Below are 24492 nucleotides of genomic sequence, written 5' to 3'. Positions count from 1 at the left end.
GGTCTGGAGTTGAGGCAATGGAAGTGGGCTCCTTGTCTTGGAAGGAGTGCAAGGAATTCCGGCTCAGGAACAGATTATACCTCTATTGCGGAGGTCCAGGTCATCGGGTCGCCAGCTGCCACAAGAAACAGCCGACGGAAAACTCCCACTCCTAGGCAATGTCCGGAGAGATCGCCTAGGAGCTTAGGTACTTCCAGAATGTTCAAAATTGTTACTGCCATTCTCTATTTTGTATAACACGCATATCCTCAATGGTCTGGCCTTTATTGATTCGGGGGCCGCCGCAAACTTTGTTAACTTTGAGTTTGTTAAGTCTATGTATGCATGCCTGTTATCAGTGAATCCTCCCATCTGGGTATCAATTCCACAGAGTTATCAGCAGGGTTAATCAGTAAGAGGACCCCTGAACTAGTTTTTTCTGTAGGAGCGCTACATTCAAAGGTGTGTTCATTCCTGGTCATGGAGAGCCTTTTCGTGGATTTAGTCCTTGGATTATCCTGGCTCCAGCAGCATAACCCCCAGTTTGATTGGTCCAACTGTGAACTAGTACAGTGGGGGCAAGGTTGCGGTGAGCATTTAGTCTCTGTCCAGGTGCATTCCACATTCCTCTGTATATTGAGGATTTTTCTGATGTGTTCTCCAAACAACTTTCTGAAACATTACCTCCGCACCGGGAATGGGGTTGCAAGATCGATCTTATTCCCGGGAGCAAGATCCCTAAGGTGGAATATATAATGTAACTGTCCCTGAACGCGAGGCAATGAAGGAGTATATCATGGAGAGCATCGCCAAGGGACATATACGTCCTTCCAAATTGCCTGCAGGGGCAGGGTTATTTTTTGTAGAGAAGAAGGATGATGGGCTCCAGCCCTGTGTTGATTATGGAGCCTTGAATAGGATAACCATCAAAAACCAGTACTCCTTGCCTCTGATTCCTGACCTCCTCAACCAGGTTGTAGAGGCTCGTTGGTTCTCCAAATTAGATCTCCGGGGAACCTATAATCCCATCCGTATCAGAGAGGGGGTTGAATGGAAGACGGCAATTAATACTCTGTTGGGGCATTTTGAATGTCTAGTGATTAGGAATGAGCGAGTGTACTCGCTAAGGCACTACTCGCTCGAGTAATGTGCCTTAGCCGAGTATCTCCCCGCTCGTCCCTAAAGATTCGGGGGGCGGCACGGGGCGGGGAGCTATGGGGCAGAGCCGGGAGGAATGGAGGGGAGATCTCTCTCTCCCTCTCTCCCACCCGCTCTCCCCTGCTCCCCGCCGCAACTCACCTGTCAGCTGCGGCGGCCCCCGAATCTTTAGGGACGAGCAGAGAGATACTCGGCTAAGGCACATTACTCGAACGAGTAGTGCCTTAGCGAGTATACTCACTCATCCCTACTAGTGATGCCATTCGGGTTATGTAACGCGCCAGCTATTTTTCAAGGTTTTATGAATAGCATTTTCCAGGACATTCTGGGCGCATTCATGGTTGTTTATTTGGATGACATTCTGGTATTCTCTCCTGATTGGGAGAGCCATGCCAGGCAATTAAGTACTGTGCTGTCCCACCTTTGAGCCCATGAATTGTATGCTAAGTTGGAGAAATGCCTTTTTGGTGTACAGGAAATTGCCTTTCTGGGATATGTCATTTCTCCATCTGCCATCCGGATGGACTCGGACAAGGTCAAGGCCATCACCGATTGGGTGCAACCCAACAACTTAAAGGCATTACAACGCTTTTGGGGGTTTGCAAACTTCTATCAGAAATTCATTAAGAACTTTTCGGTGGTGGCCAAACCCTTGACTGACTTGACCAAGAAGGGGCTAGAGTGGATTCCTGGTCATGGGAGGCAGTGGAGGCCCTTGCACTTCTCAAGAGGGCTTTTCCCACAGCACCGGTGTTGGCTCAGCCAGAGCTAGATCGCCCATTCATCATTGAAGTGGATGCCTCCATGCATGGTGTGGGGGCAGTCCTCTTGCAGGATCTCCCGGCCCACCTGGTCTCCAACCCTGTGCATTCTTTTCCAGAAAGTTCAATCAGACAGAGCGCAACTATGATATTGGCAACAGGGAATTATTGGCCATAAAATGGGCATTTGATGAGTGGAGACAGTTCTTAGAGAGCGCTCATCATACCATTATGGTCCTCACGGACCATAAGAATCTGGTTTATCTGGAGTCCGCTTAGCGCTTGAACACACTTCAGGCCAAGTTGGCATTGTTTTTTTCGCGTTTCAATTTTGTAGTCACATATGTACCCGGGTCCAAGAATGTCAAGGCTGATGTATTGTCACGCAGCTTCGGGGTTCCCGAGGTAGAGGAGCCTAAGCCAGAGAGTATTCTTGGCTGGGGTGTGGTTGTCACCGCTCTTACGTCTGACACCTCTGCTTTACTCCAGTCGGCTCAGCAGTTGGTTCCCCAAGACATTCCAGAAGGGAGGCTATTTGTACCCTTTGCCTTGCGGCTCCTCATATAGGAGGAAGTTCATTCGTCGGTGTTAGCTGGACATCCTTTGGTCCAAGGCATCCTGGAGCTGTGTGGCCTTTTCAATTGGTGGCCACAAATGTCTCGGGACGTCCGGATGTTTATCAAGTCCTGCCAAATATGTGCCCGAGAATAGAGTGTACGGAGACGACCTAAAGGTCCACTTTGTCCTCTTCCCGTTCCGTAGAGGCCATGGACCCATCAGTCGATTGATTTTATTACCAACGTGCCCGAGTCCCAGGGGCGCTCGGTCATCTTGGTGGTCGTCAACAGATTTTCCAAAATGGCGCAATTTACTGCTCTTAAGAAGCTTCCGTCCACACCTGAGTTAGCTACCATATTTATCAAGGAGATTGTGCGCCTGCATGGGGTCCCTGAGGAATTGGGAGTCCAATTTGTTGCCCGTTTTGGAGGGCGATTTGTAAGCGTATCGGTATTGGGTTGTCATTTTCCTCTGCCCTCCACCCGGAATCCAACAGGAAGACTGAATGTATGAACCAGGAACTGGTTCAGTACCTCAGAATGTATGTGAGTGATTGTCAGAGTCTCTGGGTCAATTATCTTGCATTGGCGGAATTTGCTATCAATAATCATACTCATTCGACGTCTGGTGTGTCTCCTTTCTTTTGTAATTTTGCATTTAACCCAGGTTCACGGTGTCCTTCCACTCCCTCTCTAACAATCCATCTGCAGACGCTCAATTTCAGGATCTACGGGAGGTGTGGGAGAAGGTGCAGGGCAACCTGGAGCAGTCCAGGGATGCGGTGCTTAGGAGGAGCAGAGGTACACATACTATCGCTGAACCTTTGTCTGTGGGCCAGTTGGTTTACCTATCTTCTAAGAACCTGAAGTTAAAGGTGCCTTCGTTGAAGCTGGCTCCCCGATTTGTGGGTCTTTTTCCTGTCACTAAGGTGATTGGTCCTATGTAGAGATGAGCGAGCATACTCGTCCGAGCTTGATGCTCGTTCGAGTATTAGGGTGCTCGAGATGCTCGTTACTCGGGACGAGCACCACGCGGTGCTCGTCTCGATTAAACGAGCACTGACCATTGAATTCAATGGAGCCGGCAATACAGCCGGCTCCATTGAAAGCAATGGGCTGCCGGCTAGCGCGAGATGAATTTTCGGGAAGGGCTTAAAAATATAAGCCCTTACCTGAAAATCATCCTAAAATGTGTAAAAAGTAAAAAAAATATATACTCACCTTGTCCCGGCAGAACGATGTTAGCCCATTGAATTCAATGGAGCCGGCAATACAGACGGCTCCATTGAAAGCAATGGGCTGCCGGCGATTGCACAATGAATTTTCGGGAAGGGCTTAAATATATAAGCCCTTCTCTGTAATTCATCCAGAAATGTGTAAAAATAAAAAATATATATATACTCACCTGGTCCCGGCAGACGGAGTTCAGCTGCGGCCAGCTGGCAGTTCTCCTGAAGTGCTCTCTGTAGTATTCAGCAGCCGGGGATTTAAAATCCCCGCCTGCTGAATGAGCTGCCTCTGATTGGTCACAGCCTGACCAATCAGAGGCAGATCTCACTCACACCCATTCATGAATTCATAAATGGGTGAGTGAATGCTGCCTCTGATTGGCTCAGCGCAGCTCTCAGCTGAATGACAGCAGTTCAGCACCACAGTGCAGGGGACAGCAGGAGAAGACGCGGCTGTGCCCTGGCAGCTGAAGGGAGGTGAGTATCTATTTTTTTTGTTTTTTAAATCACTTTTAATTCATTTCCAGGGAATGGCTTATATGTAAAGCCCTTCCCTGAAAAAGAATTCAGGTGTGCCAGAGGACCATTGTCTTCAATGGAGTCGCGGGCAGCAGCAGCAGCTCCATTGAAGAGAATGCCTGCATTTTTATTCTTTTTTACACTAAAATCTTTCTTTTTCAGGTAAGGGCTTATATTTTTAAGCCCTTCCCGAAAATTCATCCCGCGCTCGCTGGCAGCCCATTGCTTTCAATGGAGCTGGCTCCATTGAATTCAATGGGCTAACATCGTTCTTCTCTGCCACAGCTGTAACAGCTGTGGCAGAGGAGAACGATCGTTATGCTGACAGTGGGGGGGGGGGGGGGGGGGGTCTCACTCTTGCCACTATTGTGGCTTAATAGTGAGACCTCAGAGCCCATAATGCAGCCCTGCATGTTGCTCCTCGCTGGCCCTATCCATTTCTGTGTTTTTTACATGACTTTGGTGATTTGCTAAGATTTTCACAAATGAAAACCTTAGCGGGGCACCAGTCATATACAAAAATGCTCGAGTCGCCCATTGACTTCAATGGGGTTCGTTACTCGAAACGAACTCCCGAGCATCACTGAAAGTTCGACTCGAGTAACGAGTACTCGAGCATTTTGGTGCTCGCTCATCTCTAGTCCTATGGCATACGAGCTGGCACTAACGGACACGTGGAGAATCCACAGGGTTTTCCACAAATTGATTCCCAAGAGGTACGTCCCTCCCTTTAATAATGACTGTATAAATCTAATTTTTGGGTTTAGTAGATCAGATATAGAAGACAAGATGCACATGGCAGTAGGACACTCATAAGCAGTATCACACGTGGCATCATCCAATCTAAGGTCCTAATGACGCATCTCATGGTCAGCCACAGATGTATTTAAATACAAATTACTATTTATATAAAGACAGTGACTATTTCACACTTCTTCCTTCTTTTAATTCACAGGAAGATACCAGCAGATACCAACTTCTCTCTTTAGATGCGGCAGCCTTGTCTCCATCCATCATGTCCACAGAGACGTCCGTGTTATTGCTCTGTAAGTACAATTATCTTCATGTCTGTTGGTATCTGTCTGATGGGGAATCATAAGAGGGGTTCAATAATGTCATATAATATTGGACATTACTACAAGCTACTGGTCTACACACCAAGTCTCCCATCATATGTCCCTCTCTACAGCTGTGCAATGTATAGTGTAAAGCCCCATTTAGACACATAGATTATCACTGAAAATTCATTATAACAATATAAGTGAGCACTGGTTTTGCTTTTAACGACGGACGTTTTTAACCTAATGAAAGTCATTGGAATATGTCGGGCTCTTCAGTTGTTGTATTATCGTTGTGTATTGTTTGCATTGTAAATCGTTGTGTCTAAATCAGCCTTTAGATGTGACTATTCATCATATAACTCTACTACTATGTGTAATTCACTTTTAATTGAGGATACTGTGATAATTGTCATGACTGGGCTATGGTGATAATACCAAGCAGCAGCCGCCACATGCGGCCACCACAGTGCCCACCCACTTTAGCTAATGGCAACATGATTCTGCTGGTAATAGGGCAGTATGGACACCCAACTATATGCTTTGCCTGCGTTCCCAAGCCAGTATTTTAGTCAGTATGGACTTACAACCTGTCCTAATTTTCCCCAAATTCCCAGGAGTACAGCTCATTTCAAGCTCTGATATATTTAAAACCTCTGTACACATTAGATAAAAGTCGTTGAAACCCACCATTTTTAGCCGGACCATCTGAGTGTTGGATGTGTATGAGGGTCGGTACTATTGTATCTTGTCTCCACTTTGTTACGTGTGCTGCTGAGACATGTTGTACTATTGTGATTCCAGCAGCACAGCACTCTCAGGGTTAATGATTGAGCTGGCTGGGTGTGGTACTTTCTGCTAGCCAATCCCCTGGATCTGTGCTCCCATATAAACCCAGCTCCTGGTCAGTCTCTGTATGGCCCCTCAGGCGAGCAGTCATGAATGCTTGTCTGGTGAGGGTTGCAGTGTGATCAGGTTCATGTCCGTTTGTACGTTTATATTCTGTCAGTTTTGTGTTAGCTTGCTGTGTGTCCTGCAATCTGTGTCCTGTCCTGTTGCAGCGTGCGGTGTGAACGCTGTCCGGTTCTGCTGAACTCCTGGTTAGTGTAGGGACTAGCAGTATAACCAGGAGCCGTGAAGTGGCCTGCTAGCTTTCAACATCTTGTACAACATGTTAACTAATACCTGGTATTTATATTCAGCTTCCAATCTGTTACTAGTGGTTGCATGTTGTATGCAGTGTATTCTGGGTCTGTCATGTGGCATGTGAATGCATCCTGTTCTGGTGCGTGGCTCCTAGGATCAGCTAAGGCCCAGATCTGAAGACCGCTGGGCTGCCCTTATTGGGGCAATGTCCCCGCTTAGGTAGGGCCATGCCAACCTCCCGGTAGCCAGGGCCAGTTGCATGAAACCTGTGTGCGTCCCCTTTGGTCACAATCATGTGGGTCCCGTGCTTTGCCTGCCCACACGATCGTAACACACTTTCTGCAGGATGACTTCTAGGGAAGGGCTTGGCGAAGCCCACAGCAAGTGATTGGCTGATGCTGGGATGCCATGTTAGCTATGCTGTACACCGCGCCCCTCATCCGTGTCTACGGCTGCCTGCAGCCGGTGAGCGTACCTGCAGCAGCCTCTTGTTTGTAGCCACGCTGCTCACCCCTCTCTCCTACTGATGGCTCCAGTGCTAACTGCCCCTGCTGGCCTCCGCTGCAATAGGCACTGTGCTATACTGAGTGTCTTCTCCGTCCGCTGTAACTGTATGCAGGCGCGCACACCGCTGCTTCCTCACTGTCCTCCGCCACTGTGTCAGCCCGGCCTTTGCTCGCTGTCAATGTCCTGGCCACAGGGCATTGCAGGGAGGCCAGCTGGTAAGGCATTTCCAGCTGTGCACCCGGCCGCCGCTCCTGCTTCCTCACTATCTACTGCTGCTCTTTGCTCCCACCTGCTGTTACTGTCCTGGCCGAAGACCATTTCAGGGAGGCCGGCAGGGAAGCCGCTTCTAGCTGTGCTTCTGTCTGCCACCCACTGTCAGTATCGTTGGCGGGCCAATGGCGGGGAGGCCAGCGGCGGTGGGACAGACAAACATACAGCTGAGAATGGAGCACAGCCAATCAGCAGCTGGGAGCGTACCCTACACCTTCCACAGAACAATGACAGGTCTCCACACAAGATACAATATTACCATGAGGGCCTCCTGACTTTAACATGACAGATGATGTTGGGGAAAGAAAGATCAGGCATGTTAAATGTAATGATGTTCACAATCTTGGAGATAAGCCCCACAAGAGCTATCTGGCTGCAGTTTTACACATGGATGCTCCGCTGAACAGAACTAAATTTGTGCTGCTACATCTGTACTCAGAAAGATATGGATGCTGATATGTAAAGTATAAGAAGGAATTGTTATCATGGTAATTGGCTACACTAAAGTGTTAATTCAATAGATATTCAGTAGAGGATCAAAGGTTATAGGTGGGTATTTATATCAATAAACATATAACTAATAAGTTATTATTAGTTACTGTATTACTAATTGCCACTTACGCTAATAAAATTATTTACCACCTTTTTTAAACATTATTTTTAGTTTTCAACAAAAAGGTATAAATATATCATGGAAACACCACAGAAATAAATAGGGAACAGAAGGGGCAGCATGCATGGGAGCATCTGAGGCTCCCAAGTCGCACTATTAAGCCAAAGTGGGCGCAAGAGCCTGGCGGTCACCCCCCTAACAATTTACTTGGGACAGACCATAAGCAGCAAGGCATACGTGCTGGCACATCTTAGCCAAGCACCACACGAGGTGCAACGAAAGACAGTCACCGCCTGCGGGTGACACCACTGCCTTTTCTCCTGGGTTACATGCTGGCATTGCTGTCCAATCACAAAATTTTCCCTGTGCAGCGTTCAGCTGCCCTCATGCCACACGCTCGCTTGATTTGTAAGTGAGTCTTGGATGAGGAGGAACCGGAGACCCACACTGCAGAGGGTTGACAGGGCCAGGCAGCAACCCTATTTGAAAGTGTGGACGATAGCCCACAATGCTGATGAGAATTGCTGATATAGTAACATATGATCAGAATTCCAATCCCGTGTCACCTCCATCACAAAATTGTCAGGAGCCACAAACGTGGGTATAAAGGGGACTCAGATGCCAGCACTTCTACACATTCCCACAATGCAGCAGCGCATACTGAAACCAAAGATTGGTTTGAAGTAGGAGGTGTCGCCCAAGTAGCCACCACAGGTATACAGTGACCATGTCAAAGTCTCATTAAATCAGTTACACTTCCTGTGAACGCTCCAATCCAGTACCTCAGATAACTGTGGTAACATGAAATACGAGAAATAATACATGCCGACCAGCGCTGACCCCCAGGGATGCATGCGTTTATCACACCTAAACCAATCCATTTGTTTACCACTCAGGGCAATATACGTCAGCGGACATCCAAAAACAGACAGTGTACAATGAGTTGATCTGTTATACCGCTGGGATGCTTGTGAAAGCCTAGTGCGCACTACTAGGCACAACAAACATGTGAACTGCTGTGAATGGCTCATTAATTCATTAACGCTTCTTTTGATTGGTCCAAACCACTGTTTCAGATAACTGTGGTAATATGAGAGCAAATACATGTCAACCAGCGCTGATCCCCAGACCCCAAGCCAAAGGAGGAGGTGGCATAATAATCCCGAGAAACTGTTACCGAGGTAGGACCCACAATCCTCTGTGGGTCAGACTCGGTCCCAGCCTCCACCTTGTGTGACCCAATGTGCCATCAGTTACGTAGCTATAGAAAACCTGTGTGCACCCACACAATTCATTCTGTGTATGTGTCAGACAGCTGAACACAGCAATGGAAACCATTTTGTACCCTACCCAAGTCATTCACTGTATTTGTGCCAGATGGCTGAACATCGCTATGGGAAAACCACAGCATAGGCAAACCCATGAAACCCATTGACAGTATTAAACATGAAGAAATTAGAGTGCCCAAACATGGCAGAGTTGCAACCCCCCGCCCAGGACCTTGGCCTCTGCCCACCCTCAACAATGGTGGGCATAAAGCAAACTCGGATGCTAGTAGTGCTGTAAAAGGCTCATTAAATCAGTTACGGTTCCTTTAATTGACCAAAAGACAGGATGAACCACAAAGAAATTCCAGAGGCCACACCTGGAACAGTTGCATCCCCCCCATGACCTCGGCCTTTGCCCACACCCTCAACAATGGTGGGCATAAAGCGGACTCGGATGCTAGTACTTCCAAGCATCAGCCAAATTCAGCAGCTCTGTCTAAAATTAAAGAATTCTTTTAAGCAGGAGGTGTTCCCAAAGTTGTCACCACAGCAATACAGCAACCCTGTGAAAGTCTTATTAAATCAGTTACGGTTCCTTTGAGCGCTCCAAAGACTGCATGAAGTGTGAAGAAATGTAAACGTGAAGAACCCTCAGACATTGCTGTTGCAAGAGTATAGGTGAAACCCTGAAACCTTTTTGTAGCAAGAGAATACTAATACTACCCTATTACTCGATCGAGCATCATGCTCGCATGAGTGTGCTCGCTCATCTTTAGATATTAACAATAAAATAACAAAACCAGTTCATATTGTGAACAATAAATTGCTTAGTCTAAAATCATCCTAAGACTTGTAGACTTTGTAGATATTGTAGACATAGACTAATACGTGGTGATGTTATCTGTGGCATAAATGTTGATTCCTCCAGAGTAGTATCCTCCCTTATAGCAATTCTCCTCTCGGGCTCACAAAGTGGGATACACCCTTCTATCATTTCCATATGCCTTAATTTTACACATGGAAAGTAGTTATACAGATGGAACAATCCCTTTAATAATGACTGTATAAATCTAATTTTTGGGTTAAGCAGATCAGGCGTAGAAGACAAAATATACATAGCAGTAGGACACTTATAAGCAGTATCACACATGGCATCATCCAATCTAAGGTCCTAATGACGCATCTCATGGTCAACCACAGATATATTTAAATACAAATTACTATTTATATAAAGGCAGTGACTATTTCCCACTTCTTACTTCTTTTAATTCACAGGAAGGCACTGAAATCTTCCAATTGTGGGCACTAGTGACTGTGATAGTGTAGTGGCCCGAAAGTGGCTGGGATGTCTGGAAAAGTATCAATTTATGTCCTGCCACGTGGTATGCTAGACACTATAAGTATGAGTGCTTGAGAGCAAGGTGTGGTCTTTGGGTCAGTCCATCATCTTCCATGGTAGAGAGCAAAATGGAGTGCCGGCCACATGGGGGTACCTTCAACCCTCATGTGGTGAAGAGTGTTGGAGAAGAAAGAGAGGTATCCTGAGGTCCCCAATACCAAGAACCATTTGTGAGAGAGAGAGAAAGAGAGAAGTGAAGAGTCCGCCTTGCTCATATCCAAGTCCTGAATCAAGTGTGTTTCTGTGGAGAGATCCTACCCCCATCCTCCTCTGAAGAGTTCCCCTTCCAGAAGCAGTACCATATAGATTACATGAACTGTAGGACCGATATCACCCTGAGTCTCCTCCCTGACCTCAAGTCTACTGCCCTACCTACACTGGTGTGTAATAAGCTGTATACTGTCAAGCTGCAAGTAAAGTCTTCCAGCCCTTGTGCATTCCCAGCGACTGAAGTACTTAAGTTAATTGAGTGTGTAGACTTCCTTCATTTCTCCGCCGAGGATCATACCGATATGTAAGAAATATCATACGTGACAAGTCTATAGTCCACCACACGTCTATAGGTAATCGCTGTTTCAGCATAGCCAGGAGGAGGCCTAGTGGTACTTGGGTCAAGGTTGCGTGCATCCCTCTGGGGAGGAGTCTGGTAAGAGGCACCATGACAAGTGCCAACTCTACCCTCCCAGTTCCTCAGCGCAGGCCTTGTGTCTAGATGGCCGCTGGACAGCACAATAGCAACAGATGTGCTGAGCTCAACCTTAGTCCTGCCATACACTGACTACAGATATTATTCATCTGATAGACTAAGGGTTCACACCTACTTGCGTTTTTTTTAACACTGCGATATTGCTGCGTTTTTTTAACGCAATTGTCAATGGGACTTTTTAATGTTAAAAACGCATCACAAGTTGGTGCTTTGCAATTTTTATGCGATGCGTTTTTAGCATTAGAAAGTCCCATTGACAATCGCATGAAAAAAACGCAGCGATATTGCGTGAAAAAAGCGAGCAAGAAAAATGCAAGTGTGCAGGATCCCTAAGGCCTCATGTCACGGGCAAAATAAGAATTAAAATCCGCAGCGGATTTTAACTCTTCTCCTGCCCGCGGATCCGCATCCCATAGGGATGCATTGACCACCCGCGGGTAGATAAATACCCGCGGATGGTCAATAAAAGGGAATTTTTAAAAAATGGAGCATGCAAAAATCTGGACCATGCTCCATTTTCGTGCGGGTCTCCCACGGGGACGGCTCTCGCAGGCTTCTATTGAAGCCTATGGAAGCCGTCCGGATCCGCGGGAGACCAAAATCGAAATTTACTCACCCGCTCCGGATCTTCCCTTCGCCGCGGCTTCATCGTCTCTCCGTCGCGGCCGGATCTTTTTTCTTCGGGCCGGCGCATGTGCGGGGCACGCAACCGACTTGCCTTGCGCAACCGCCGGGCCGAAAAAAGAAGATCCGGCTGCGACGGAGAGAAGATGAAGCTGCGGCGAAGGGAAGATTCGGAGCGGGCGAGAGGTGAGTTAATTCTTATTTTAATACCTTATGTCTGCGGGGCAGGAGGGACCCGCTACGGATTCTCCATGGAGAATCCGTAGCGGGCCTGATTTTCCCCGTGGACATGAGGCCTAAGTGTGATTACAGTATGAACCCCATTAGACTCCCAACATGTTTCACGGCTAGAAGCAGCATCATCAGGGAACAAAAAAATACCAGCAATACCACCCTTCACCCTTTGCCCTTCACCCATCCTCTCTTGCCTGACATGCCTCTGATTGAAGTAACTACATATACTGTACAAGTGAATTAAAAATGTCCACTGATGGTGATGATACAAATAAATAGACTGTCAATCATAGGTCACAGTAAGGACTGATCACTATCAGGATCATTCATGAGATTCTCTCCAGATCTCCATCCACAGGACATTTTATTCATTCACATATTTTTGTTGGGAACTAAAAACAATGTTTAGAAAAAAAATATCTCTTTAGGTGGTAAATGAAAGTTAAGTTATAGTAGAGAAAACTTTTTTGGGTTATAGTAAAAACCTGTTAGTTATGCATGTACACTAATGGTGGCCCTGAGCTGCAGTAACCTCTAATGTACCAGGACTACATGATATCTGATAACTATTTTCCTGTTCTCTTTTATAGTGTTGGTTCTCATACAAGAAGGTAAGTTACCCGCTTTGTTCTTCCACCCTTTATTTTATAGCACTGACCCATATACAGTAGGGTTTGGAAGTATTTGGACAGTCACACCGTTCTCATTATTTGGTGTCTGCACACTCCACAGTGGATGTGAAACAGTCCTCAATATGTGATTGAAGAGGAGACTTTCCGCTTTAATTCAAGGGGTTTAATACAAATATTGTATTGACGGGTAATTATAATATATTATGCAGTATTTTCATAGGCTCAAAAGTATTTGGACAATTACCTGATAAGCAGTTCCGCGATACGGTGCAGCCTGTTACTATAACAATGTAGGCAGAACACTAAACAGGAGAACTTGATTTCACCTATAATGGTCACCTTTCATATCTACTAACTGTTTCTTTATATATAGATTTATGCTCTGGAATTACAGTAGAGTCGAACAGTTTAAGAAACAGTTGAAAGAATTAAAAATATGAAGCACATATGAACACAATAGAAAATACTATTAATTTATAGGGAAAAAAACAAACAAAACTAGAGACTCCCCATTAGATGACAGGAGCAGAAGAATGAAATACAGAAAAGACGTGACGGCATATGGGTGCAAAAAAGGCTTTATTTCTCCATAAGCCAAGAGACAGTAACGTATTGACCAGACGGTCTTTATCAAGCATGCAAATAAAAATCATGCCCCATAATCGTTATTTGAGTCAAGCTTTTCGTAAAATTCGAGAGCTCTACTCGAGTAACGAACCCCATTGACTACAATGGGAAACTCGACCATTTTTGTATGCAGGCCGCCGGATGCCGAGCTTTTTTTTTTTTTTGCTTTGTGTGTGTTCTCTCTCTCTCTCCCCCTGCCCGCCAGCCAAAAAAATTGCCGTTGACACGCGCGCTGCATCACGGCGGGGAGGGGCCAAAACAGGCATGTCACAGTGGGGTGGGTGGGGCAAAAACTGGGGCGGGGTTGAACACGGCGTGATGCTCGTTCAAGTAAAGAGCACCATCGAGTATGCTAATACTCGAACGAGCATCAAGCTCTGCAGAGTACGTTCGCTCAACTCTAGTTTTTAACACATGCATCGTTATCCTACATGTACTAATTGACAATCAAGATACATATGCATGCTAGATAACCATAGGAAAAAGACCACATTGGCAAAAAGTGACTAGAACAAGGAACACTACAATAGACACATATTATTACTGCTATCACCAGCTATAACTACACTAGAGAAACCAGACATTATTTAAGAGAAGCAAGCCAATGAGGGACTCCTTCCTAAATGAGGTCAGCTGATCCACTCCAATGGATCAGCGGTGGGAACAATGCATAGCTACTGTCCAACAGCAGGTTAGAAGGCAGGAGATGACGATCTAGCAAGAGAACTCCTTACGGTCATAACAGTTGCTGATGTGTTAAGGAGACAGAAAGTCTGTAGATTAGTCTAAATTTGCATGTGGTAGCCATTTATAAGAACTGAAATATATACCTCTTTGAGCCATATATTCAAAGTGAACAAATCAAGATCAGACTGGAAAAAAACTAAAAATGGCAGAAATTTTAGTCAAGTCGAGAACACTCAAGTAGGCTGCGCACTTGAGGTCTGCAATCAAAAGACAACCGCGGGAATGTGAATTCAGAGGGTTTATCTTAAGAAGCATATGCCACTGCACTGCAGATGCCAGAGAATCGTCTTTCGCTGCTACGGGAGCCTTGGTATCCTGCAATCCAGTCAAACTAAGGCTGCCTTTCCACTAGTGTTTTTTTTAACGCCGCAATATCACTGTGTTTTTTTCAACGCGAATGTCAATGGGACTTTCTAATGTTAAAAACGCATCACAAGTTTGTGCTTTGCAATTTTTGTGCAATGTGTTTTTAACATTTGAAAGTCCCATTGACAACCACGTTAAAAAAACGCAGCGATGTTGCAGCATTAAAAAAACACTAGTGGAAAGGCACCCTAAGGGCTCTTGCACACTTGAGGCTTTCTTGTGTGTTTTTTTTTTCATGTAATATCGCTGCGATTGTCAATGGGACTTTCTAATGTTAAAAACGTATCGCACAAAAATTGCAAAGCACAAACTTGCGAAGCGTTTTTAACATTAGAAAGTCCTATTGACAATTGCGTGAAAAAAAGTGCAAGAAAAACGCAAGTGTGCAGGAGCTCTTTAAGTAGCATAAAATAGGTGTCTTGGAGATCTCAAAAGTTTAATTAGACAGACTTCAGAGGGCATAGTCCAGCGCATGGTAGACACAGTGAATTACTATATTCAAAAAAGTGAAACTTATCTCTTCAGTCCCATCCTGCCATCCATAGCTGACAATCCCTTTATGCTTTAACATCATTCTCGCGCAATGTCAGCAGCGGGACCATACATAAAATTCCACAAGATTTCCAAAAGCAGAAATGCAGCTTAAAAGCCCACGCTAAGGTAGCTTGAGCACCTCTATTCTGCTGTACGAATCTCTCTCCATAGGAAGCAGAGATCCCGTAGCCGAAACGGCGATACAATTGACACACAACAGATTAGAATTCTGTGCCGCATGTCAGTTTCAGCATGGCTTGTTGACAGCAGACTCTCCGCAGCGTGTAGATGCGATTTCTGCAAATCTCATTCACTTTGCTGCTTAGGCTCGGGCTTTAGAATGCAAGTAGAATTTTAGTGCCGAAAGTTTGTACGGAAATTCCGAGGTAATTCCACCCTGGGTGAACCCAGCCTAAAGCTATCACTTTTTTTTGATTCTGAAGATAGCTTTCCAAGTGATCCTTTTGTGTCCCAGCTTTAATATACACGTGGTTAAATTGATATTCAACTATTTTTAGTGGTCAGTGAGTCAATGGCTGAGATAATCGGATGAGGGGAAGGGGGTTGTTTTCTATCCTTGTGCACATTAGGGAAGAACTATATTCTGTTGTGAATTTTTTTCAAAAATGAACTCAAACTCTCTTATCCAAAATCCCATCCGATTAGCTCTGGCATGTATACTTTTCAATTCCCATGAAGTTTCTTTGACCAAATAAAACTGTTCTAAAACCATCTAAAAGTTGTCCAGTTCTGGAAGAAAATTCCTTCACAGATAAAAACTAGATGAACTTGGACCAGAATGATGGGAAGAGAACAGTATGAGGAAGGAAAGGAAGGGCTCAAGGTGTGAAGCATACCACATTGTCTGTCAGATGGTGGTAGCAGGTTATGGTGTGAACATATTTGGTGCCAATGAAACTTGTCACTGGTGTTAACTGATGATGTGACCACAGATTGATGGAGCAGGGTGAATTTTAAAGTGAAGTCAACAAGATTTTCAGATCAAATTCAGTTAAATGCTCCAAAAATAATAAGATGCCACTTCATAGCACAGATGGGTAATGAATAGAGATGAGCGAACGTACTCGTCCGAGCTTGATGCTCGGGCGAATATTAGGGTGTTCGGGATGTTCGTTATTCGTAACGAACACCACACGATGTTCGTATGTTCGGGTTACTTTAACTTTCTTCCCTGAGAAATCTTTTCTATATGCGCTCAATGGGGCCGGCGGCAGCAGCGCCAACCCCATTGAGAACATATAGAAGACAAAGCCTTCTTCTCTGCCACAGCTGTAACAGCTGTGACAGAGAAGAACGATGTTTGCCCATTGAATTCAATGGAACCGGCAATACAGCCGACTCCACTGAATGCAATGGGCTGCCGGTGATCGCGGGATGAATTGTCGGAAAGGGGTTAAATATATAAGCCCTTCCCTGCAATTCATCCAGAAATGTGTAAAAATAAAAAATATATATATACTCACCTGGTGCCGGCAGACGGAGTTCAGCGCGGCAGGCTGCAGTTCTCCTGAACTGCTCTGAACAGCTGTGAGTAGTATTCAGCAGCCGGGGATTTAAAATCCCCGCCTGCTGAATAAGATGCCTCTGAATGGTCACAGCCTGACCAATCAGAGGCAGCCCTCACTCACCCATTCATGAATTCATGGATGGGTGTGAGTGAGGGCTGGCCTCTGATTGGTCAGGCTGTGACCAATCAGAGGCATCTTATTCAGCAGGCGGGGATTTTAAATCCCCGGCTGCTGAATACTACTCACAGCTGTTCAGAGCAGTTCAGGAGAACTGCAGCCTGCCGCGCTGAACTCCGTCTGCCGGCACCAGGTGAGTATATATATATTTTTTATTTTTACACATTTCTGGATGAATTGCAGGGAAGGGCTTATATATTTAACCCCTTTCCGACAATTCATCCCGCAATCGCCGGCAGCCCATTGCATTCAGTGGAGTCAGCTGTATTGACGGCTCCATTGAATTCAATGGGCTAACATCGTTCTTCTCTGCCACAGCTGTTACAGCTGTGGCAGAGGAGAACGATCGTTATGCTGACAGTGCGGGGGGAGGGGGGGTCTCACTCTTGCCGCTATTGTGGCTTAATAGTGGGACCTGTGAACTTGAGATGCAGCCCAACATGTAGCCCCTCGCCTGCCCTATCCGTTGCTGTGTCGTTCCCATCATTTTCTTGAATTGCCAAGATTTTCACACATGAAAACCTTAGCGAGCATCGGCGAAATACAAAAATGTTCCGGTCGCCCATTGACTTCAATGGGGTTTGTTATTCGAAACGAACACCCGAACATCGCGGGAAGTTCGTTTCGAATAACGCGAACCCGAACATTTTGGTGTTCGCTCATCTTTAGTAATGAATGATGACCATAAGCATGTTACAAAAGTAACCAAAAGCTTTTTAAGGCAAAGGAATATTCATTGGTCAAGTCATCTGGCCTCAACCTGATTGAGATTATCATTTACTGAAGACAAAACTGAAAGTCCCACAAATAGGCAGCAAGTGCAGGCGGATGCAGTATAGCAAAACATCTCAAGGAAGGAAACTCAACATCTGATGATATCTAGTGTTGCTCTTCTTGATCGGCCAGGCGTCTATTCTTAGGGATAGGTATTACAGAGAGGATATATTGCTGCTGGTGTGAAAGCTTATATACCAGGGTTATATTGGGGGGAGCACAGAAAGAAGCTGCATCAAAATATGGTCTGTAGTTAACCCCTTAAGGACATGGGCTATTTGGGGCTTAAGGACGCAACGATTTTTGGTGGATTTTCATCTCCATTTTTCAAAAGTCATAACTTTTTTATTTTTCCATCAATGCGGAAGTATAAGGGCTTGTTATATGCGTGGCGAACTGTACTTTTGATGATGCTATTTTTAGGTACATAGACTATATATAAAACTTTTATTATCTTTTTTATGATAGAAAGGAGAGAAACTGCATCAATTTTAGTTTTTTTTTAACAGCGTTAATCATGCAGCATAAATGAAACAATCAATTTTTTTGCGGGCCGGTACGGTTACAACGATATCAAAATTCTTACATTTTTATTTAGGTTTTTCCACTTTTCTGCTACAAAGCCCCTTTTTTTGGGAGTTTTTTTTTCTAAACCGCTGCATTCAAAGTCCTATACCTTTTTTTTCCATGAACAGAGCTCTGTGGGGGCTTATTTTTGCAAGACGAGCTATAGGTTTTATTTTTACCATTTTTGGGTACATACGGCATTTTGCCTCAGTTTTTTAGCGTTGTTTTTAACGCTTTTTCCCGTGCAGAATCAGAAGCATGTGCAACCTATTGTACGCATTGTTACGGACGTGACAATACCAAATTTGTGGAATTTTATTTTTTTTTTACCTTTTTTTTATGCTAATATGACAAAAAGTACAATTTTTTGTTTACATTTTTCTTTTTCGTACATTTTTATTATTATTTTTTTACACTATTTGTGTCCTTCTGGGGGACATAAGGCAAGGCATAGCACTGATGATCGCTGTGATAAGGCAAGGCAGGACTACTGTCTTACCATGCCTTATCGCTTTTACACTGATCACAGGCTATGGCAAAACAGGACACCAGTAACTGGCATCCTGTTACCATGGCAATAAGCCGGGCTCTCTGCGATTATATCACGAGAGTCCAGCAACTTCACAGAGGGAGCGCGCTCCCTCTGTGAACCCTTCCCATGCCGCGATCTACATAGATCATGGCAGGGAAGGGGTTAACACTGGGGGGCGCATCTCCGATGCATCCTCCATTGTTGCAGCGGGAGGCCGGCTATCACTGACAGCCGGCTCCCGATGCAGGATAGTGCAAGATCACCTATGATCTTGTGCTGTCCCCAGGACGTAAGTTTACGCCTTGTTGCGGGAAGTACACCGCTGCCAGGACGTAAACTTACACCCTGGGGCAGGAAGGGGTTTATAGGGACAAGAATTCTACAGAGGATATATTACTGCTGGGTGTGAAAGCTTGTATACCAGCAGAGAACTTAAACAAGGTTTCATTGGAGGGAGCAGAAAAAGAAGCTGCATCACATTTATATGCCTAAACAAAACGTGGTCTGTACATTGCGAGAAGGTATATTACTGCTGTCACTGTATATAGCAGCAAAGCAGACAAAGAAGCTACATTTGGCATGGAGAATATTTCCGTTCACTTGGCCTCAAACATCATTCAAAGTCGCCAGTCCGGCCACTAGTAATGATTTACAGGCCTTACACAACTAGCAGTGGGGCGATGGGAATTTGATTAGGCTGCACCAACATTAGTCAGTTGACAAAAATACAAGCTATTATGTGTGGCCTTCTTTTCTCACATATTGTGCCACCTAGGAATGGCGGCTTATTTAGGTAATCTAGTGGTAGATTTTCTATCACTGTTGACGAAAAATTTAAAATGTTCTGGCTCTTGAACTAAGTGATGTAAGAACAGAAAAAAATGCCTTGTAATTAAAGTGCAAAAAAGGCCGGTCACCATTGGAGTAAAAGGCCGTCATAGTGACTATTTCTCTATAATAGCAGTGATGGTTTATGGGGTCGGTGATTCAGCTGCAGACCTGGTGGTTTATGGGGTCGGTGATTCAGCTGTAGACCTGGTGGTTTCGACAGATGATGGTTGTTTCTATGTGGACTGCACATTATGTACATGTTATGGTCCTAATCTGTACTATGAAGATATGAGGAATGTGCAGGTCATTGTGTCTACAAGTCCTCTATATAATCCATGATGTCTTATAGGAGCCGCCATCAGACCTGTAGTGACCTTCTCTCCAAACTACAAGAAGATATTTACCACAGAGTCTATAAGGATGACCTGTGATGGGGGCTCTACTATAGGAGGGGGGCCAAATTATATATGGTACAAAGACTATTTTATTGTACACAATGGAAAGTCCTATACAATACAAAGTGCTGGAACATCAGACAGTGGAAGTTACCGATGTCAGACCAGACCTGGAGAAATAAGTGACCCTGCTAGACTGGACGTTAGTCATGGTGAGTAAATCTACTGGGTCATACATATAACACAAGGTAACACATTGTATCACACAGACTGATAACATATCACATATGGCACCTCATCTTATTTCATGCTGTATTACAGGTTGGGTCATCTTGCAGACCCCTCTATATGTCTATGAAGGAGATCAGATAATTATAAGATGTTATCACCGTCCCGGATACTTTGGAGGACCAACAATATTCTACAAAGATAACAGCATCATTAGAGACTGGCCATATAATGCAGAATATTATATAGGAAATGTAGACAAGACAACTGCCGGGACTTACGGATGTGAGAAAGAAATCATTGGACTGTACATCTATTATGATGCAGTTTCTGTATCTGTAGAAGGTAAGTCCAGGATCAGTTATATAAGAATTATCCGGCAGCGTTTGTATACTGATGGAGTCACATTGTCTCCTGACCGGCCATCTGTAATTATTACTTAGTCAGGTTATGGTTAGATGTGGAGGATTTTTGGGGTGGAATTCTACAGACTGAAACTCTGCAACAAACTGCACTACATGGGAGGATTATCACATTCAGGGCTGCTTCACATGGCTGTGATAATTATGGTCGCATAACAGGATGACATTATACCATTAAATTCAATGGATTTTTTTTTCATTAGCGGTATTCTCACTCGTTACTAGTACAGGCAAGAAAAGACAGGAGATGTGATGGGTTTGTGTCACCGATTTCCCCCTTTGCAATGTAGACAGTGAAATCTGCAATAAAACCTATGTGTAGCATCTGTAGTTTTGAAGCCATATCTTCCACCATATTTGAGCTTAGTCTTTAATTAGTCTGCAATTCTTCCCAGAACCTTTGACCACACAACACCCTGTGAGGGTTTAACCCCGTAATGACCATCCATACGTGTTTTCACATCCTGTAAGTCTGGGCTTTATTCTTCAGGGCCATGAAAACACATTGGTCCTGTAGAATAAAGTTGCGCAGTCAGGGAGGGTGACAGCTCCCTGCTATCAGCTGCCAGTGGTAGCTGACAGCTTGGACCTGTCACCGGGGGCTGCGGTGTCGCCGTTATTTAACAGATAATAATTGAGTCTACTAGGGTTCTCACCTTTCTATCTGAGCTGAGAATTCTCACTTTCCCCTTTATGTGTGTCTGAGTAATTTTTTTTTTTTTCTGTCGCTGGACCGTTGCGGTTTTCAAATTATGTTCGGATACCCCACCCCAGTTGTCTAGCCCTAGTGTGTATGTTTTTAGTAGGTTCTAATAAAGAGTATCAATAGTGATCTTTTAACAAGCCTAATCTGTGAAGGGCTATTTGACATATTGCAGTTTAAAATGTGATTTTTATTTTTTTTAATTTTCCTAATTTTGCGACCTAAATGAAGCACAACATGTGGTGAAAAAACAATGTCAAAATTACTAGCATATGCAAAACCTTTACGGAGTTATTCTATGTTAAAGTGACACATGTGAGATTTCCCAAATTTTTCCTGGTCGTTAAGGCGCAAACATGGTTGGTCACTAATGAGTTAAACACAAAACAATTATTTTTATTAGGTTTTGCAAAACTTGATGAATCAAAACCATTGATTTCAATCGTTTTGCTTTGGTGAGCGATATTCTCATGATATTACTATATGTGAGAAAATATAGGGCAGGGCCTTTCTTTCTGCTTTTTTTCTGTTAGTGCACGCAATAGCACGGATTTTAACGTAAAAAAATTATAATTTTGACAGGTTCATGATGTGCCATGTGCCAGTGTGGAGAAACCCTAACTATGAGGAAATGGTTAGGTCTATGAAATGGTCCCATCTCAGTCCAACTGTACACTCTAAATAAGGCTTCCTACACATGGCCGAGTTTGATATTGAGCTGTGAAACTCATCCCGATATCATACTCGTGCATGCTCGATGCGCATGTGAGGCACTTTTCTGTAAAATTTCAGTGAAGTTGCCCAGCCACTATTCAGTGGTAACTAGAGATGAGCGAGCACCAAAATGCTCGGGTGCTCGGTACTCGAGACGAACTTTTCGCATTTTTGTATATCGCCGATGCTCGCTAAGGTTTTCATTTGTGAAAATCAGGGAAATTCAAGAAAGTGATGGGAACGACACAGAAACGGATAGGGCAGGTGAGGGGCTACATGTTGGGCTGCATCTCAAGGGCCCAGGTCCCACTATTAAGCCACAATAGTGGCAAGAGTGCCCCCTCCCAACAATTTTTACTTCTGAAAAACCCTGATTAGCAAGGCATACCTTAGCTAAGCACCACACTACCTCCAACAAAGCACAATCTTTGCCTGCATGACACTCCGCTGCCACTTCTCCTGGGTTACATGCTGCCCAACCCCCCCCCCCCCCCTGCACGACCCAGTGTCCACAGCGCACACCAAAGTGTCGCTGCGCAGCCTTCAGCTGCCCTCATGCTACACGCTGGCCTCATAGCCACACCACCCTAATGTCTATTTATAAGTGCGTCTGCTATGAGGAGGAACCGGAGGCACACACTGCAGAGGGTTGGCAGAGCCAGGCAGCAACCCACTTTAAAAGGGGCGGGGCAATAGCCCACAATGCTGTACGGAAGCAAAGACAAAACCCAATGCTGTGCCACCTCCATCAGGAGCTGCACACGTGGGCATAGCAATGGGGAACCCATGTGCCACACACTATTCATTCTGTCAAGGTGTCTGCATGCCCCAGTCAGACCCGGGTTGTTTATAAATAGTCACAGGCAGGTACAACTCCGCAATGGGAATTCCGTGTGCACCCACAGCATGGGTGGCTCCCTGGAACCCACCGGCTGTACATAAATGTATCTCATTGCAGTGCCCAGCACAGCTGAGGTAACGTCAGGTTTAATGCAGGTGGGCTTCGGCCCACACTGCATGCCCCAGTCAGACTGGGGTTCTTTAGACGTGGACACATGCAGTTACAACTCCGTGTGGATCGACAGCATGGGTGGGTCCCAGGAAGCCACCGGTGGTACATAAATATATCCCATGGTTTACAAAAGTAATATGACTGAGCCTTGTGGGCCTAAGAAAAACTGCCCGTTCGGCGTGATTACGTGAGGTTTCAGGAGGAGGAGCAGGAGGAGGAGGATGAATATAATACACAGATTGATGAAGCTAAAAGGTCCCCGTTTTTGATGGTGATAGAGAACGATGCTTCCATCCGCGGGTGCAGCCTACATATTGTTTAGGTACCGCTGCTGTCCGCTGGTGGAGAAGAGAAGTCTGGGGAAATCCAGGCTTTGTTCATCTTTATGAGTGTAAGCCTGTCGGCACTGTCGGTTGACAGGCGGGTACGCTTATCTGTGATGATTCCCCCAGCCGCACTAAACACCCTCTCTTACAAGACGCTAGCCGCAGGACAAGCAAGCACCTCCAGGGCACACAGCGTGAGTTCAGACCACGTGTCCAGCTTCGACACCCAGTAGTTGTAGGGAGCAGAGGCGTCACGGAGGACGATCGTGCGATCGGCTACGTACTCCCTCACCATCCTTTTACAGTGCTCCCGCCGACTCAGCCTTGACTGGGGAGCGGTGACACAGTCTTGCTGGGGGGCCATAAAGCTGTCAAAGGCCTTGGAGAGTGTTCCTCTGCCTGTGCTGTACATGCTGCCTGATCTCTGCGCCTCCCCTGCTACCTGGCCCTCAGAACTGCGCCTTCTGCCACTAGCGCTGTCGGATGGGAATTTTACCATCAGTTTGTCCGCCAGGGTCCTGTGGTATAGCATCACTCTCGAACCCCTTTCCTCTTCGGGTATGAGAGTGGAAAGGTTCTCCTTATACCGTGGGTCGAGCAGTGTGTACACCCAGTAATCCATAGTGGCCAGAATGCGTGTAGCGCGAGGGTCACGAGAAAGGCATCCTAACATGAAGTCAGCCATGTGTGCCAGGGTACCTGTACGCAACACATGGCTGTCCTCACTAGGAGGATCACTTTCAGGATCCTCCTCCTCCTCCTCCGGCCATACACGCTGAAAGGATGACAGGCAAGCAGCATGGGTACCCTCAGCAGTGGGCCAAGCTGTCTCTTCCCCCTCCTCCTCATGCTCCTCTCCCTCCTCCTCCTCCTCCTCCTCCTCAACGCGCTGAGATATAGACATGAGGGTGCTCTGACTATCCAGCGACATACTGTCTTCCCTCGCCTCCGTTTCCAAGCGCAAAGCATCTGCCTTTATGCTTTGCAGGGAACTTCTCAAGAGGCATAGCAGAGGAATGGTGACGCTAATGATTGCAGCATCGACGCTCACCATCTGGGTAGACTCCTCAAAGTTTCCAAGGACCTGGCAGATGTCTGCCAACCAGGCCCACTTTTCTGTAAAGAATTGAGGAGGCTGACTCCCACTACGCCGCCCATGTTGGAGTTGGTATTCCACTATAGCTCTACACTGCTCATAGAGCCTGGCCAACATGTGGAGCGTAGAGTTCCACCGTGTGGGCACGTCGCACAGCAGTCGGTGCACTTGCAGATCAAATCGATGTTGCAGGGTCTGCAGGGTGGCAGCGTCCGTGTTGGACTTGCGGAAATGTGCGCTGAGCCGGCGCAC

The 24492-nt window shown here is 45.6% G+C and overlaps 1 long non-coding RNA gene across 1 annotated transcript; it reads left to right on the top strand.

Moving 5' to 3' along the window:
• The first annotated feature begins 5204 nt into the window (after positions 1-5204).
• On the top strand, positions 5205-19797 carry LOC136633333 (uncharacterized). The gene is made up of 3 exons (XR_010793258.1): positions 5205-5249; positions 12619-12639; positions 19694-19797. It is a non-coding gene; the product is annotated as an uncharacterized lncRNA (long non-coding RNA).
• Positions 19798-24492: the final 4695 nt, after the last annotated feature.

The sequence above is a fragment of the Eleutherodactylus coqui genome, chromosome 6 (assembly GCF_035609145.1).
Source record: "Eleutherodactylus coqui strain aEleCoq1 chromosome 6, aEleCoq1.hap1, whole genome shotgun sequence".
In the NCBI taxonomy this organism is placed as follows: domain Eukaryota; kingdom Metazoa; phylum Chordata; class Amphibia; order Anura; family Eleutherodactylidae; genus Eleutherodactylus; species Eleutherodactylus coqui.
The sequence above is the reverse complement of the archived record's forward strand: the minus strand, read 5'-3'. Positions and strand labels throughout refer to the sequence as shown.